Raw genomic sequence first — 19799 nt, 5'->3', positions numbered from 1 at the left:
TAGGCTTTTCATATGCCATTATTTTGCAAGTTCCCTCAAATCCCAATTAAAATAACAGTGCCATTCTATAGCAATAGAACTACCCACACAGAATTACATATTCCTGGCAAGCTGCTATTTTAAACAAACCAGCTGGGGATTTTTAGGATGGTATTGACCAAATATAATCATTAATAAATTTGATCAATGAAATCACTTAGGATCCCTGGTCAATTTGTTTAAACACAGCAACTGGCAAGGGATCTGTCATTTTGCCAAGTTATTAGAGTGGATCAACTTTGTTTGTAACAGGCAGTAGTGGTGGTGGGGCAGCATCATTTGGTGGCAGGTCATTGTAGTTGATCATCAAGATAACATGACTTATGCTGGATTTACCTAGAGGGACATTGTTTGTTTGTTTTTTGGAGGGGGGGAGGGTGGCATTTTAATTAGAGGTATTGGTGACTGCATTTAATTTTCACTCTTTCTTGGAATGATTGATAGGGTTAACATTGTATTCCTTTTCCTAGAGAGTGACAATTCTGGACCCAATTCTTAAAAAGGGCACTTTCAAATTTTGATAAGTCCCCACGCAAATCCCCGCAACCCTTTTGTGACAAGAAGTAGGGATGAGGCTCTTGTCTCCTCAATATGTCTTGCAAGTTACCCTCCCAATGTTGAAGACATGTGGCCTGGTAAGGTTCAGGAGGGGGGCACGTGTGCACTGCCTGCTTTTCTTGGCCAATCAGCCTGTATGCCTGGATACTGGTCTAGTATAAACTTTAAGAGCACCCATCATGTTTTTTGTTCTTTATATATTTTTACTGTTGTTTTACATTTTATGTTTTCATAATGAAAATGAAACAGTGTGGCGTTCCCCTTAAAAGTCATAAGAGGCCCTTATCTAGGCATGCAGTCTAGGTGACCAGGAATAGTAGGCAGTAAGCATGTGCCTCCCACACTTTGTATAGCAACATAGTCCCCATGTTGAAGAGAAAAGTGTCCCAAAGTCATATCTAATCCCCCAAAAGAGGTTCGGAGTTTTGGGGGGAATGGGGGCCGAAAACTGCTTATGCAGTGCCATGCAATGAGGCTGGAAAAGCAGGGAGAGGATTACCTGTGTGACAAAACATTTTGGGGCTAGGTATTGTAATGTTGATAGTGTAACAGACTTACCTGACTTCCTGTTCCTCGTTCCATGCATGGCTCCACCCATCCTTTACTTAAGGCGCAAACTTCATTCCCCCAGCGTCTCAGCAACACATCAGACGCCGATGAGCAGCTCCCTCAAGCCGTTCATCTCCTGTGACTGTACTAAGACTGCTTCCGTCCTCCCTTCTTACACACGACTTCCTTGATCACTGCTCCATCTACTGGCAGAACAGTGAGCTACAACTTATACTAAACTGCAGTTCCCATTTATTTAACCACTTGCCCAATGGGCATTTAAACCCGCTTCCTAACCAGGCCAATTTTTAGCTTACAGTGCTCTCACATTTTGAGTGACAATTACTCAATCATGCAACACTGTATATATATGAAATTTGTGTCATTTTTTAACACAAATAAAGCTTTCTTTTGGTGGTATTTAATCATCACTGGGTTTTTTATTTTTTGTGCTATAAATGTAAACATCTGATAATTTTGAAAAAAAAATGCATTTTTCTTAGTTTCTGTTGAAAAATTTTTGCAAATTAGTAATTTTTCTTCATAAATTTGGCCAAAATTTATACTGCTATATATCTTTGGTTAAAAAAAAAACAAAATAAGTGTATAGTTTTTGATTTTTAAAAAGTTTATAGAGTCTACAAGCTTTGGTGTAAATCAATGAAAATTGATCACACCTAATCACACCTCATGTACTGACGGCCTTTCTCATTTCTTGAGACACTAACATGCCAGGAAAGTACAAATACCCCCCAAATGACCCCTTTTTGGAAAGTAGACATTCCAAGGTATTTAGTAAGAGGCATGGTGAGTTTTTTGAAGTTGTAATTTTTTCCCATAATTCTTTGCAAAATGAACATTTTTTTTTTCTTTTTTTTGTTTTTTTCACAAATGTATCATATTAAAGGGTTATTTCTCTCACCTGGCATGTGCATACCACAAATTACATCCCAAAATACATTCTGCTACTCTTCCTGAGTATGGCGATACCACATGTGTGAGACTTTTACACAGCCTGGCCACATACAGAGGCCCAACATGCAAGGAGCACCTCCAGGCGTTCTAGGAGCATAATTTACACATCATTTCCTGACAACCTATCACACTTTTGAAGACCCTGGAGCACCAGGACAATGCAAACACCCACAAAATGACCCCATTTTGGAAAGCAAACACCCCAACGTATAATCTCTTAGGCATAATGAGTCTTTGGAACATGTAATTTTTGTCTATATGTTTTTGGAAAACGGGGGAAGAAAATGAAAACGCATTTTTTTTTACACATAGTGGTCGATTTATAAGATATTTCTAAGACACAGCATGTGCATATCACACATTTCACCCCAAAATACATTCTGCTACTCCTCCTGAGTATGGCGATACCACATGTATGAGACTTTTACACTGCCTGGCCACATACAGAGGCCAAACATGCAAGGAGCACCTCCAGGCGTTTTAGGAGCACAATTTACACATATAATTTCCTGACAACCTATCACACTTTTGAAGACCCTGGAGCACCGGGACAATGTAAATGCCCACAAAATGACCCCATTTTAGAAAGCAAACACTCCAACGTATATTTTATGAGACATAATGAGTCTTTTGAACATGTCATTTTTTTCCGCAAGTTTGTGGAAAATGTGGAAAGAAAAGGAAAACGCAATATTTTTACACAAAGTTGTCGGTTTATAAGATATTTCTAAGACGCAGCATTTGCATACCACAAATTGCACCCCAAAATGCAATCTGCTGCTCCTCCTGAGTACTGCAATACCACATGTGTGAGACTTTTACACAACCTGGCTCTATACAGAGGCCCAACATCAAAGTAGCACCTCACATTGTTGAAGGCCCTTTATATTTCTAACACCTAGCATGTACATATCAATATTTACACCCCAAAAATACATTCTGCTGAGCAAAAGGGTAAAGAAAATATTACCTGTGGTTTTAGTAGTACAGTTGTCCACAGGAGAACATTGGTCCAGGCAACAGGCAGGGACTTGGTCCGCCACAGCAAACGGAATTGTCCAGGCAGCAGGCAAATATTGTCCATAGTCGGTACAGGCAGGGATACTGTCCATATACAGTCCAGGGTCAATGCAGGTAGAGATATTGCCAGCAGTGCCTTGTATTCCTGGTATTAGTCCTGGTAGTAGGCAGGAACATGGTTCATACTACAGGTAGCAGGCCAGGAAAGAATGGGGAAAGGGGTAGAGGCTTCTCCCACCCAAATCTCTTTGAAGCCTCCGGACTCCAGACCCTAATTCGGGAATGAGAAAACTAAAAAATTAGTTTTCTTCATCCAGAAAAACATTTCTGTAGCCCCTCACATATGTGAGACCCCTGTGTTATAAATCCCACTACTCCAGTAGCAGGATAAAAGATCAGTCCAATAGGCAGGCATAAAACATGGTTAATAAACAGTCCAGGGTCAGTTCCAGAGCAGGCAGAGATGTACAGTTAAGCGATAGGCAGAAGCATGGTCAAATAACAAGCCAGGGTCAGTTCCAGAGCAGGCAGAGATGTACATAAGCATTAGGCAGAAGCGTGGTCAAATAACAAGCCAGGGTCAATTCCGGAGAAGGCAGAGGCATATACAATTTAGTGCAGTGGCATAAGGGGTGTGGAGGTAAATGACAAGATTTGAAAATTACATTTACCATACTTCACTGATAATTTAGAGAAGTATGGTAACGGCGGAAACTCTGACCTATACAGAGGCCTGGTTGGGAAGGACACTCGGGACAAAAAAATGTGGTGTCCCTTCTAAATCCTCTTCTGGAGCAGACTCTGCATTTCTTCTGATGTGTTCGGCCTGTTTCACTGCGGGGGACTCGTTCAGGAAAATGCCTCTCATAGAGTCTGCTCACTGAATCCGAGCGAATGCTCGTGATAATTTCTTCCTGGTATTGAAGATAGGGTATGGGGGTCTCAGTAGATTTGTGGTAAATAACATAAGTATTATACATGGCTAAACTGAAAAAATAAATGGAGACTTTTTTATACCAATGGTGGGTTTTTCTTGTGAGAAGGTAGGGTTCAATCATTTGATCATTGAAGTCAACTCTTCCCATGAATAAATTGTAGTCGTGAACACATGCTGGTTTCTTGATTGGGCCGTTTCTTCTTCTGGGGATTTCCACATAGGTGTCGTTATGAATAGTTGAGAGCATGTAGACATTTCTTCTGTCCCTCCACCTGATAGCCAATAGCTCATCGTTCGGTAAACTTGCTGTCTCCCCTAGTCGTAGTTTTTTATCAACGAGCTTTTGCGGGAAGCCCTTCCTATTGGCTCTCACTGTACCACATGCTGGAGTCTTCCTCCTGTGAAGATTGCGGAAGAGGGGCAAGCTTGTATAATAATTATCCACATATAGATGGTAACCCTTTTCAAGGAGTGGATATACAAGCTCCCAAACAATTTTTCTGCTGACTCCAATGTACTCTGGGCATTCACGGGGATGCAGCTGGGTGTCGTTCCCTTCGTACACCCGGAAGGAGTAGATGTAACCTGTGGCTCTGTCACACAACTTATAGAGTTTAACCCCATATCGGCCCTTTTGCTGGGGATAAACTGCTTGAAGCCCAGCCATCCTGTGAAATGGACAAGTGACTCATCCACGGATATATTTTTGTCGGGGGTAAATAACTGGGGGAATTTCTCAGAGAAAAAATTTAGAAGCGGCCGAATTTTAAATAATTTGTCGAATGCTGGGTCATTTCGGGGAGGGCACTGGGTGTTGTCGTTGTAATGCAGGAACCGCATGATCATAAGGTATCTCGATCTTGCCATAACGGATGAGAAGATTGGCATGTGGTGAATAGGCTTGGTTGACCAGTAGGAGTATAATTCGTTTTTTTTTTGTGAGTCCCATATTGAAAGTGAGTCCTAAAAATATTTTGAATTCCTCCACTGTTACTTCTCTACACACATAGGGACGGGCGAAACTTGAACTTGGGTTGCTTGAAATGAACTGTTGTGCATAGAGGTTGCACTGGGCCACAATGGTAGATAGAAGGTCTTGGGTAAAAATTAAATTTAAAAAATCAATAGGGGCAACATTTTCTGTGTTCACCTGGACACCTGGCTGGGCGGTAAAAGGGGGGATGTTTGCTGCGCCTGAATTAGAGGGACGCCACAGAGGGTTTTGAAGGGCATAGGGAAGGCTGGCATGGGTGCTAACCCTTTGGGGCTGAGATGACACCCCACTAGTGCTTGGCATTTCTTGCAGTGGTACTCCAATTCCTGTGAATGCCACTATGCTACTAGTGGATGCCACTGCGCTAATGGTGGATGGCACTGAGCTGCTGGTTGATGCCACTGCTCTATCTGTGGTAGCCTGCTCCTCGTCAAAACGCCTTTGTTTCCTGGGCACACTTTCTTCATCCTCCGATGCTGTAGCAGACCTACTGCTTACAACTGGTTTAATTCAGAATCAGACTCCGAGAGCTCCTCGCTGCTATTGTCGGTCAAAGAAAGAAGCTGGCATACCTCTTCAGCGGAATAAAATTTTTTGGCCATACTGGGGACTGTGGGCTGTGGTGACAAACTGCTGAGATATGGCAACAGATGTGGCTGCACTGATAGGTGCCGATGAGGGTGCACTGGTAGGTGCTGATGAGGGTGCACTGGTGGGTGCTGATGAGGGTGCACTAATGCACTGCACTGATTATCTTGCACTGTTGTGCACGGATAAGGCGGCACTGACGGGTGCTGATGAGGATTTACTTATAGGGTGGCACTGATGTGTAGTGGCACCGATTTAGCACTGTAGTGGCACTAATGTGGTGCAATGGTTTGGCACTGTAGAGCACTGATGTGGCACTGTGGGACACAGAGGAGCACTGATGTAGCACTGATGTGCACTGTAGTTGCACAGTTGGCACTGATGGGCACTTTAGTGGCACAAGTGGCACAGAGGAGCACTGATGTGCACTGTAGTTTGACAGTTGGCACTGTAGTGGCACTGATGTGAGACTGATGTGACACTGACGGCACAGATGTGGCACTGATGTGCGACTGATGTGGCACTGGTGGCACAGATTTGACACTGATGTGGCACAGGTGGCACTGATGTAGCACTGATATGCACTGTAGTTTGACAGTTGGCACTGACGTGGCACTGTAGTGGCACTGATGTGAGACTGATGAGACACTGACGGCACAAATGTGGCACTGATGTGAGACTCATGTGGCACACAGATCACTGGCCTCATCGTGCACCTCAGATGGCACAGACGAATCCCCCAGCCGCTCGGCGGTGGCGGCCCTCAAAAAGGAGGTTTCCTCTGTCCGGGCTGATTTCTCGCATGTGCTTACCCGTGTGGAGGAATCTGAGCACAGACTTGATTCCCACGCCGTGGCGATACGTGACCTGCAGAGCACCGCTAAGAAGCTGATCCTGGCTCACAGAATGGCACTTTATAAGTTGGAGGACCAGGAGAACAGGAATAGACGCAACAACATCAGGATACACGGCCTGCCTGAAGCGACCAAGGATCCTGACTTTCTCCCCCCCACGGTACGTGGCATCTTCAACAGACTGTTGGGACTCCCCATAGATAATTCCAGGCAGGCCCTCCGCCCGCGCAACCTTCAAGTCGATACCCCCCCGGGATGTTATCTGCGGGGTCCATCACTACCCTGAGAAAGAGCTCATTATGCTCAGGGCGAGGGAAGCCACGACTGTAGAATTTGACAGGGTTCACCTATCCCTCTTCCCTGACCTGGCCCGGGAGACCCTGGAGCGCCGCAGAGCCCTGAAGCCCCTCACTGAGAAGCTACAAGCTAACTCCATTCCTTATCGAAGGGGCTTCTCCTCCTGCCTGATTGCCTCCAGGGATGGCCGCTCCGCCACTTTGACGTTCTCTGAAGACCTGGAGAAGTTCTGCCTTGATCTTAACATCACACCACTGGCACTCCCCGGCTGGCAGGAGGATGCATTATGCCCACTGTCTGCCCCCATGGATGCTCCCTGGCAAAGGTTGTCCAAGAAATAAAAGTCACTTACCACTTCTAAATAGCTGCACAAGTCTGCTTGAGGCCTCGATGTCTCCCAAGTGAAGTTATTTCCACCCCTGCTGGTTTACAGATGACCCCCCTGTGCCACCTCCCACGACCTGGGGGGCTAACCTTCCCTCCTTCTGGGGAGCACTTTCCATGCTATGCCCTGTGCAGTTTGTTTTGTTACCCCAGTTTGTTATAATTCTTATGTTATGCTGGTTATTTTTATTATATGGTTTATTTTCTCATGCGGGGTCTCGCGGGGGGGGGGGCTCCGTGCTTTACCTGCCTAGGTTTGGTTCAGTTCCTCCTCCTGGTGACCACCCCCTCCCTGTCTTTAGGTGGTGTTCGGCTCCCCCCTGGTTCTGTGTCACTCCGGGTAGCTGGTCTCCTGGGTGGACTGCCTAGGGGGGTGTGCTGCTCTCCCGCCCGCTGGTGATTGTTTTTTCACCGCTATGCTGCCGCATCGCCGGCCAATCTCCTCCTTCTGCTTTCTTCCTCCTTTCCTATCTCTTGCTTTTTCTTTACTCCCTACTCCTCTATCTCCCCCTTATCCCTGCTCCCTGGTGTGTCCTAGTTCCTGGGCTAATGTGCTCCAACACCTCCTGCGATCCCCATGGCGACAGTGACCTGTGTCTCCTATAATTTGCAAGGTCTCCACATTCCTGCCAAACACCGCTGCCTATTCCGTGAATTAGATAAACTGAAAGGATAAGTGGGTTTCAGGAAATCAACATCACCCATTCATCCACCCTTAAACTGTCCTCCCCCAATTATCCCATATGGTACTACGGTCTTTCTGATGTCAGTAATTCTAAAGGAGTCGCCATTGGGTTTTGCAGGGGGTCCTCATTTAAATTGTTGGAAATGGTCTCTGATGATAATGTAAGGTTTCTCTTTTTGAAGGGTACCCTGGGAAGCACTACCTGCTCATTTCCTAACATTTATGCCCCTAACCAAGATCAAGTGGGCTTCCTGACTGCCACACTACGTAGGTTCCATGACTTCACCTCTGGTATCTCCCTTGTGGCCGGTGACTTCAATGTCCCTTTCGACCCTAATATTGATACATCGTCTGGTAAGTCCTATATCGCACACAAATTCATGAACTACCTCCGCAAACACTTACACGAATTCCGACTAGTGGACGCATGGCGTGCCCTCCACCCTTCGGACAGGGATTACTTTTCCAAGACACATAACTCCTACTCGAGATTGGACTACTTACTTGTGGACCATTTCCACTTGGAACTAGTAGATCACACCACTATTGCCACCTCCTCCATATCAGATCACTTCCCGATTTTCCTTGTTCTGATGATACCTTCACTACCACATAAGAGATCTCACTGGAAACTTAATGATTCATTGCTCAGCGACCCGGCGGACAGGCGGTTGATCGGTGAGGAGCTTGCCAGATTTTTCTCTGACAACTCCACATTGGATGTCAGTCCCGCCATACGCTGGGAAGCCCATAAGGCTTGCATAAGGGGTAAGCTCATGGAGTTAGGCTTCCACAAAAAAAAGGAACGCTCCCTGCGCCAATCCGCTCTCATTGCTGAAATCCAGGCCCTGGAAAGGTCCCATAAAGTTTCCCTTGCAGCTTCCACCCTACAATCCCTGACACAGAAGCGTGAAGAACTGAAAGCTCTTGTCCACTCTCAAAATAAAGCAATGTTCCGGCGGGTCTCCCAACGCATCTAAGAGTGGGGGGACAAACCCAGCCGCCAACTCGCTCGTTCGTTGCAACAACAAAAGGCGACCTCTTTCATCCCGAAAATTAAACGATCCAATGACTCCCTAGTGTATGACTCCACCTCCATTGCGGCCGAGTTCCATTGCTTTTATCAGAACCTATATGCAGTACCTAAAACGATTTCTGACCCTGCATTGCGGAAATCACTAATTTCTGATTATCTTGCCCATTCCAACCTGCCGCCCATCCCCTCTGATAAATTAGAGTCCCTGGAAGCTGACATTTCCATCTCCGAACTCCGATCTGCCCTAAACTCCATGGCCTTTGGTAAAGCCCCAGGCCCCGATGGGTTTTCGGTATTCTACTATAAACATTTTCCTGATATTCTCCTCCCGAATTTGGCCTTGTACGTGAATACCCTCCCTGCAGGGGACTCCCTACATAGCGAAACTCTACATGCCGATGTAACTGTCCTCCCCAAGGAAGGCAAGTATCTCTGCCTCTGCCCCAGCTATCGCCCTATTTCACTTTTAAATATAGATGCCAAGTTGTACGCAAAAGTTAAAGCCAACAGACTCCTGCCACTCCCACCCGACTGCATAGCAAACAGCCAAACCGGTTTTATACCAGGGCGTGAGGCTAGGGACAATGTCTCCCGCACGGTGTCCCTCTTATCTCTTGTTCGGCGGCTCTCCCAGCCCACCCTGTTGCTTTCTACGGATGCCAAAAAGGGTGGACTGGGAGTTCCTGATGGCCACCCTCCACGCTTTTGGTATTGGTCCCCATTTACTCTGTATGATTAATGCATTATACCAAGCACCCACAGCCCAGATTAGAGTTAACGGTATTCTCAGTGACTCCTTCACACTCTCAAATGGGACTAGACAGGGCTGCCCTCTTTCCCCTATCCTTTTCGCCATGTCCCTTGAGCCCTTCCTTGCCCATGTACAGGCCAACCCCTCCATCCATGGTATTACGGTCGGATCGACATCGCACAAATACGCCGCCTATGCGGATGATATACTATTTTATGTCCAACAGCCCCTCATCTCCCTCCCCAATCTTCTCTCTTAATTCCATCAATACGGCGACATATCCAACTTCAAAATTAATCTATCTAAAACCAAAATTTTGAATATCACTATTCCTCCCCCTCTGGCTTCCTCCATGACCGTCCTTCCCCTTCACATGGCAACCTCAATCCCTCAAATACCTTGGCGTCCATCTCACTGCTAATATTGCTGATATGTCTCGGGTTAACTATATCCCTCTACTTAACTCAATCAGATTGGACCTCCACAAGTGGCATCACCTTGCTACCTCCTGGCTAGGCAGGGTGAACGTGGTCAAAATGAATGTGCTGCCCAGGGTGCTCTTTTTGTTCCAAATGCTTCCATTCAATGTACCTAGTAACTTTGTGAAATTGTTGTCTTCCCTGGTGAGGCAATACGTTTGGGGCCGCTCACCCCCTCGAGTGGCTTTCTCCCTACTCCCGCGAGTCAAGCCCAGGGGGGGTTGGCAGTGCCAGACTTTGGGAGATACCTGGCTGCTGCCACCCTTTCGCGGATCGCCGACTGGCAACTCTTTTCCCATGAGAACATTTGGGTCCAACTGGAACATGATCTGGCAGCTGCACCTCTGTTCACCCAGATCTGGATCCCCCCGAGGGCCAGAGCCTTCGCTGATTCTCTTTCCCCCCTTACCAGTTCAGTCTTCCGCATTTGGGATGCACTCCACAAATCTCACAACCTCCCTTATAACTCTCCCCTTATGCCAATACTGGGCCATCAGTACTTTTTGCCAGGGCTGCAAGATCCTTCCTTCCAACGCTGGCTCCCTCATTCCGCAAACATCCTCCTTCATCACATCACCTCCACAGATGGGATATTGCCTGCAACCACTTTGACCCAGTCCTCGCCCCGGTCTTTTATGGACTATTGGAAATACTACCAACTGAAACAGTTTGTTAGAGCTCTCCCACAACCGCTGCATTCTATACGCTCTCTGAATCCAATCAAACAGCTCCTGGCTCTCACGAAACCCCGCAAAGGGTTACTATAACTGATCTACAAAGCCTTGGACATGCTTGTCCCACATTCCACCCCTACCTTTTTAAAAAGGTGGGAGCTGGACCTACAAAGCCCTCTTACAGACTTGCAGGAAAAGACCATCCTTTCATTGTCTCATATCTCCGCAATATCCTCCAGGACTGCAGAAGCCAACTACAAGCTGTTGACCGGATGGCACTATCACCTGCTAAACTCCACAGTATGTTACTTTCGATACCTGGCCTGTGGCATTTTATTGATTTTATATTTAAGAATAAGGAATCTTCCCCCCTGGATCGCTTACCTCTTGAACATCCGAGACCAGGAGCAAGGTATAAAAACCTATAGCCACACCTATAGATTTACATATTGGATTACTACAGAGATACAACTTAGCATAATGATGAGTGGGCATGGCTGGAACTGATGACGTTTTAAAATGCGTCTCCTGTAAGAAATGCACATGAGCTCCCTGTTTATGCATATTATATAGAAGTTGTAACCATTTTTGATGAATATTAAGCCCTCCTACATTAAGGGATCCAAATTTTATTAGAGACATAGTAATTGAAAAGTCACCATTAGAGATGGTTGAACATCGGCTGGGGTGGTTCGCGAGCGTCAGTCACGAATTTTCTCAAAAGTCTGCGAACCTCAAGTTCGCAGTGGGTTCCATTGACTTTAATGTGAGGCGAACTTTAAAAACCTTTAGGTCATATTTGCAGCCACAAAAGAAATACTAGCTATGCGCAAATAGTCCCAGCACATGGACACTGTCATAACAGAAGTATTGCAATTGGAAAAGTTGCCCTAAAAAAATTTTTAAAGCAAAAAAAATGTATTTATTTTTTTTCATAAATCAGTCAGAACTGACAGCAGCCGGTAAATACATGTCTAATACATATAGGGTCCATTCACACATCTGTAAAATGGGTCCGCATCCACAATTTGGCGGAACCTTTACAGACCCATTGTTTTTCATTTCCAGTCTGAAAAATTAGGCATTCACAGGATAAAAAAGTAAGTGTCGATCATTCCAGGCCCCAAAAATTAGCCCACATGTGTTTACCTGACAGCTAAGAATGTAGTATTCTGTGGCTGAAGCTACATTCAGCATTCACAGGATACAGAAGTAAGTGTCGGCCAGTATTGGCCCCAAAAATTAGCCCACATGGGTTTACCTGACAGCTAAGTTCGTAGTATTCTGTGGCTGAAGGTATATTAGGCATTCACAGGATACAGAAGTAAATGTCGGCCTGTATAGGCCCCAAAAATAAGCCCACATGGGCTTAAGTGACAGCAAAGAATGTAGTGCATTTGATGGCTGGAGGTACATTAGGCATTCACAGGATAGAGAAGTAAGTGTATGCCTGTATAGGCCCTAAAAATTAGCCCACATGGGTTTAACTGACAGCAAAGAACGTAGTGTATTTGATGGCTGGAGGTACATTAGGCATTCACAGTATACAGAAGTAAGTGTGGCCTGTATAGGCCCAAAAAATTAACACACATGGGTTTAACTAACAGCAAAGAACGTAGTGTATTTGATGGCTGGAGGTACATTAGGCATTCACAGTATACAGAAGTAAGTGTGGCCTGTATAAGCCCAAAAAATTAATACACATAGGTTTAACTGACAGCAAAGAACGTAGTGCATTCGATGGCTGGAGGTACATTAGGCATTCGCAGGACACAGAAGTAAGTGTCGGCCTGTATAGGCCCCAAAAATTAGCCCACATAGGTTTAACTGACAGCAAAGAACGTAGTGTATTTGATGGCTGGAGGTTTGGGGCCTGTATAGGCCCCAAAAATTAGCTCACATGGGTTTAACTGACAGCAAAGAATGTAGTGTATTTGATGGCTGGAGGTACATTAGGCATTCACAGGATACAGACGTAAGTGTCGGCCTGTATAGGCCCCAAAAATTAGCCCACATGGGTTTAACTGACAGCAAAGAACGTAGTGTATTTGATGGCTGGAGGTATATTAGGCATTCACAGTATACAGAAGTAAGTGTCGGCCTGTATAGGCCCCAAAAATGATCCCACGTGGGTTTAACTGACAGCAAAGAACGTAGTGTATTTGATAGCTGGAGGTACATTAGGCATTCACAGTATACAGAATAAGTGTCGGCCTGTATAGGCCCCAAAAATTAGCTCACATTGGTTTAACTGACAGCAAAGAATGTAGTGTATTTGATGGCTGGAGGTACATTAGGCATTCACAGTATACAGAAGTAAGTGTCGGCCTGTATAGGCCCAAAAATTAGCCCACATGGGTTTAACTGACAGCAAAGAACGTAGTGTATTTGATGGCTGGATGTACATTAGGCATTCACAGTATGCAGAAGTAAGTTTCGGCCTGTATAGGCCCCAAAAATTAGCTCACATGGGTTTAACTGACAGCAGAGAACGTAGTGTATTTGATGGCTTGAGGTATATTAGGCATTCACACTATACAGAAGTAAGTGTCGGCCTGTATAGGCCCCAAAAATTAGCCCACATGGGTTTAACTGACTGCAAAGAACGTAGTGTATTTGATGGCTGTAGGTACATTAGGCATTTACAGTATACAGAAGAAAGTGTCGGCCTGTATAGGCCCCATAAATTAGCCCACATGGGTTTAACTGACAGCAAAGAAGGTAGTGTATTTGATGGCTGGAGGTACATTAGGCATTCACAGTATACAGAAGTAGGTGTCGGCCTGTATAGGCCCCAAAGATTAGCCCACAAGGTTTAACTGACAGCAAAGAATGTAATGTATTTGATGGCTGGAGGTACATTAGGCATTCACAGGATACAGAAGTAAGTGTTGGCTTGTATAGGCTCCAAAAATTAGCCCACATGGGTTTAACTGACAGCAAAGAACGTGGTGTATTTGATGGCTGGAGGTACATTAGGCATTCACAGTAAACAGAAGTAAGTGTCGGCCTGTATAGGCCCCAAAAAATTAGCCCACATGGGTTTAACTGACAGCAAAGAACGTAGTGTATTTGATGGCTGGAGGTACATTAGGCATTCACATTATACTGAAGTAAGTGTCAGTCTGTATAGGCCCCAAAAATTAGCACACATGGGTTTACCTGACAGCTAAGAACGTAGTATTCTCTGGCTGAAGGTACATTAGGCATTCACAGGAAACAGAAGTAAGTGTCAGCCATAAAAGGCCCCAAAATTTGCCCAGATGGGTTTACCTGACAGCTAAGTATGTAGTATTCTGTGGCTGAAGGTACATTAGGCATTCACAGGATACTGAAGTAAGTGTCGGCCCTAATAGGCTCGAATTATTAGCCCACATGGGTTTACCTGACAGCTAAGTTCGTAGTATTCTGTGGCTGAAGGTACATTAGGCATTCACAGGATACAGAAGTAAGTGTTGGCCAGTATAGGCCCCAAAAAATAGCCCACATGGGTTTACCTGACAGCTAATAATGTTTTATTCTGTGGCTGAAGGTACATTAGGCATTTACAGTATACAGAAGTAAGTGTCGGCCGGTATAGGCCCCAAAAATAAGCCCACATGGGTTTAACTGACAGCAAAGAACGTAGTGTATTTGATGGCTGGAGGTACATTAGGCATTCACAGTATACAGAAGTAAGTGTGGCCTGTATCGGCCCCAAAAATGAGCTCACATGGGTTTAACTGGCAGCAAAGAACATAGTGTATTTGATGGCTGGAGGAACATTAGGCATTCACAGGATACAGAAGTAAGTGTCGGCCTGTATATGCCCCAAAAAATAGCCCACATGGGTTTAACTGACAGCAAAGAACGTAGTGTATTTGATGGCTGGAGGTACAATAGGCATTCACAGTACACAGAAGTAAGTGTCGGCCTGTATATGCCCCAAAAATTAGCCCACATGGGTTTAAATGACAGCAAAGAACGTAGTGTATTTGATGGCTGGAGGTACATTAGGCATTCACAGTATACAGAAGTAAGTGTGGCCTGTATCGGCCCCAAAACTGAGCTCACATGGGTTTAACTGGCAGCAAAGAACGTAGTGTATTCGATGGCTGGAGGAACATTAGGCATTTGCAGGATACAGAAGTAAGTGTCAGCCTGTATAGGCCCCAAAAATTAGCCCACATGGGTTTAACTGATAGCAAAGAACGTAGTGTATTTGATGGCTGGAGGTACATTAGGCATTCACAGTATACAGAAGATTGTGTCGGCCTGTATAGGCCCCAAAAATAAGCTCACATGGGTTTAACTGACAGCAAAGAACGTAGTGTATTTGATGGCTGGAGGTACATTAGGCATTCACAGGATACAGAAGTAAGTGTCGGCCTGTATATGCCCCAAAAATGAGCCCACATTGGTTTAACTGACAGCAAAGAACGTAGTGTATTTGATGGCTGGAGGTACATTAGGCATTCACAGTATACAGAAGTAAGTGTCGGCCTGCATAGGCCCCAAAAAATAGCCCACATGGGTTTAAATGACAGCAAAGAACGTAGTGTATTTGATGGCTGGAGGTACATTAGGCATTCACAGTATACAGAAGTAAGTGTCGGCCTGTATAGGCCCCAAAAATTATCTCACATTGGTTTAACTAACAGCAAAGAACGTAGTGTATTTTAAGGCTGGAGGTACATTAGGCATTCACAGTATATAGAAGTAAGTGTCGGCCTGTATAGGCCCCAAACATTAGCCCACATGGGTTTAACTGACAGCAAAGAACGTAGTGTATTTGATGGCTGGAAGTACATTAGGCATTCACAGTATACAGAAGTAAGTGTCGGCCTGTATAGGCACCAAAAATTAGCCCACGTTGGTTTAAGTGACAGCAAAGAACGTAGTGTATTTGATGTCTGGAGGTACATTAGGCATTCACACTATACAGAAGTAAGTGTCAGCCTGTATAGGCCCCAAAATTTAGCTCACATGGGTTTAACTGACAGCAAAGAAGGTAGTGTATTTGATGGCTGGAGGTACTTTAGGAATTCACATTATACTGAAGTAAGTGTCAGTCTGTATAGGCCCCAAAAATTAGCACACATGGGTTTACCTGACAGCTAAGAACGTAGTATTCTCTGGCTGAAGGTACATTAGGCATTCACAGGAAACAGAAGTAAGTGTCAGCCATAAAAGGCCCAAAATTAGGCCAGATGGGTTTACCTGACAGCTAAGTATGTAGTATTCTGTGGCTGAAGGTACATTAGGCATTCACAGGATACTGAAGTAAGTGTTGGCCAGTATAGGCCCCAAAAAATAGCCCACATGGGTTTACCTGACAGCTAAGAATGTTTTATTCTGTGGCTGAAGGTACATTAGGCATTTACAGTATACAGAAGTAAGTGTCGGCCGGTATAGGCCCCAAAAATAAGCCCACATGGGTTTAACTGACAGCAAAGAACGTAGTGTATTTGATGGCTGGAGGTACATTAGGCATTCACAGTATACAGAAGTAAGTGTGGCCTGTATCGGCCCCAAAAATGAGCTCACATGGGTTTAACTGGCAGCAAAGAACGTAGTGTATTCGATGGCTGGAGGAACATTAGGCATTCGCAGGATACAGAAGTAAGTGTCGGCCTGTATAGGCCCCAAAAATTAGCTCACATGAGTTTAACTGACAGCAAAGAACGTAGTGTATTTTATGGCTGGAGGTACATTAGGCATTGACATTATACAGAAGTAGGTGTCAGCCTGTATAGGCCCCAAATATTAGCCAACATGGGTTTAACTGACAGCAAAGAACATAGTATATTTGATGGCTGGATGTACATTAGGCATTCACAGGATACAGAAGTAAGTGTCGGCCTGTATATGCCCCAAAAAATAGCCCACATGGGTTTAACTGACAGCAAAGAACGTAGTGTATTTGATGGCTGGAGGTACAATAGGCATTCAGAGTACACAGAAGTAAGTGTCGGCCTGTATATGCCCCAAAAATTAGCCCACATGGGTTTAAATGACAGCAAAGAACGTAGTGTATTTGATGGCTGGAGGTACATTAGGCATTCACAGTATACAGAAGTAAGTGTGGCCTGTATCGGCCCCAAAAATGAGCTCACATGGGTTTAACTGGCAGCAAAGAACGTAGTGTATTCGATGGCTGGAGGAACATTAGGCATTCGCAGGATACAGAAGTAAGTGTCAGCCTGTATAGGCCCCAAAAATTAGCCCACATGGGTTTAACTGATAGCAAAGAACGTAGTGTATTTGATGGCTGGAGGTACATTAGGCATTCACAGTATACAGAAGATTGTGTCGGCCTGTATAGGCCCCAAAAATTAGCTCACATGGGTTTAACTGACAGCAAAGAACGTAGTGTATTTGATGGCTGGAGGTACATTAGGCATTCACAGGATACAGAAGTAAGTGTCGGCCTGTATATGCCCCAAAAATGAGCCCACATTGGTTTAACTGACAGCAAAGAACGTAGTGTATTTCATGGCTGGAGGTACATTAGGCATTCACAGTATACAGAAGTAAGTGTCGGCCTGCATAGGCCCCAAAAAATAGCCCACATGGGTTTAAATGACAGCAAAGAACGTAGTGTATTTGATGGCTGGAGGTACATTAGGCATTCACAGTATACAGAAGTAAGTGTCGGCCTGTATAGGCCCCAAAAATTATCTCACATTGGTTTAACTGACAGCAAAGAACGTAGTGTATTTTAAGGCTGGAGGTACATTAGGCATTCACAGTATATAGAAGTAAGTGTCGGCCTGTATAGGCCCCAAACATTAGCCCACATGGGTTTAACTGACAGCAAAGAACGTAGTGTATTTGATGTCTGGAGGTACATTAGGCATTCACACTATGCAGAAGTAAGTGTCAGCCTGTATAGGCCCCAAAAATTAGCTTACATGGGTTTAACTGACAGCAAAGAACGTAGTGTATTTGATGGCTGGAGGTACATTAGGCATTCACAGCATACAGAAGTAAGTGTCGGACTGTATAGGCCCCAAAAATTAGCCCACATGGGTTTAACTGACAGCAAAGAACGTAGTGTATTTGAAGGCTGGAGGTACATTAGGCAATCACAGTATACAGAAGTAAGTGTCGGCCTGTTTAGGCCCCAATAATGAGCCAACATGGGTTTAACTGACTTCAAAGAACATAGTGTATTTGATGGCTGGAGGTACATTAGGCATTTACAGTATACAGAAGTAAGTGTCGGCCTGTATAGGCACCAAAAATTTGCCCACGTTGGTTTAAGTGACAGCAAAGAACGTAGTGTATTTGATGTCTAGTGGTACATTAGGCATTTACAGTATACAGAAGTAAGTGTCAGCCTGTATATGCCCCAAAAATTAGCTCACATGGGTTTAACTGACAGCAAAGAACGTAATGTATTTGATGGCTGGAGGTACATTAGGCATTCACAGCATGCAGAAGTAAGTGTCGGCCTGTATAGGCCCCAAAAATTAGCCCACATGGGTTTAACTAACAGCAAAAAACGTAGTGTATTTAATGGCTGGAGGTACATTAGGCAATCACAGTATACAGAAGTAAGTGTCGGCCTGTTTAGGCCCCAATAATGAGCCCACATGGGTTTAACTGACTTCAAAGAACATAGTGTATTCGATGGCTGGAGGTACATTAGGCATTCACAGTATACAGAAGTAAGTGTCGGCCTGTATATGCCCCAAGAATTAGCTCACTTGGGTTTAACTGACAGCAAAGAACGTTGTTTATTTGATGGCTGGAGGTACATTAGGCATTCACAGTATACAGAAGTAAGTGTCGGCCTGTATAGGCCTTAAAAATGTTCTCACATTGGTTTAACTGACAGCAAAGAACGTAGTGTATTTGATGACTGGAGGTACATTAGGCATTCACAGTATACAGAAGTAAGTGTCGGCCTGCATTGGCCCCAAAAATTAGCCCACATGGGTTTACCTGACAGGTAAGAACGTAGTATTTTGTGGCTGGAGGTAAATTAGGCATTCACATAAAAAATAATTGTCGGCCCTTAAAGGCCCCAAAAATTTGCCATTCAATGGACATGAAATGCCTTTTATGCCGCTGTATGTAGCGAAGCCAAGGACCAGGAATTGCTGTGGGTGGATGGCGGTCTCGCAGATATTTGTGGCCTAGCATGAGGAATTGCAATGAAACATGGTCTACTGGTCATGTGTTGAATTCATGCCTTTTTCATTTTTATAAATGTGAGGTAGTCTACACTGTCATGAGCTAGGCGAGTGCGCTTATCGGTCACGATCCCCCCTGCTGTGCTGAACGTCCTTTCGGACAGGACATTGGTTGGGGGGCAAGCCAACATTTCCATTGCAAATTGTGCAAGCTCTGGCCAGAGGTCAAGCTTGCCCACCCAGTAGTCCAGGGGTTCATCACTCCTCAGAGCGTCCACATCGGCCGTTAACCCGATGTAGTCGGACATCTGTCGGTCTAGGCATTTTCATCATGCTGTATCCGGAGTACAGCTGTCGATGGTTAGGCTGGAAGAAGGATCTCATATCTGAAGTGACCAAGTCATCTTCAAACCACCCTCTTCTTGCAGGCGATGTTGGATTGCAACCCACAACTGTCTCTCTGTGACTGGAAATTCCTCTGCCAGCGCACGGAAAAGCAGAACGCAGCATTTCCCGCAGAAAGGCCTGGAAGCCCTCTGTGATTGTGGTAACATTTCCACCATTTTGTGTTTGTACCGGGGGTCTAAGTTCATTGCCACCCAGTACTGCTCCTTGTCCTTTATGGATTTTATATGGGGGTCCCCCTTAAAACACTGGAACATGAAGGCCCCCATTCGCACTAAACTGGAAGCGTTGTAGTGGCCTGCTTCCAGCTCATTATCCAGGATAATGTCGTCCTCGTTCTCCTCCCCCCATCCTTGGATAACACCAGGGATCCCAGAAAGGTTTAAAGCATTCTCTTCTCGCTCCTCCTCATCCCCCCCAGCATCATCCTCCTCTGACTTTTCTTCAGACTCCT

The sequence above is a fragment of the Pelophylax lessonae genome (genome assembly GCF_965119305.1).
Source record: "Pelophylax lessonae genome assembly, chromosome: 2".
Taxonomy (NCBI): Eukaryota; Metazoa; Chordata; class Amphibia; order Anura; family Ranidae; genus Pelophylax; species Pelophylax lessonae.
Note: the sequence above shows the minus strand (reverse complement) of the source record.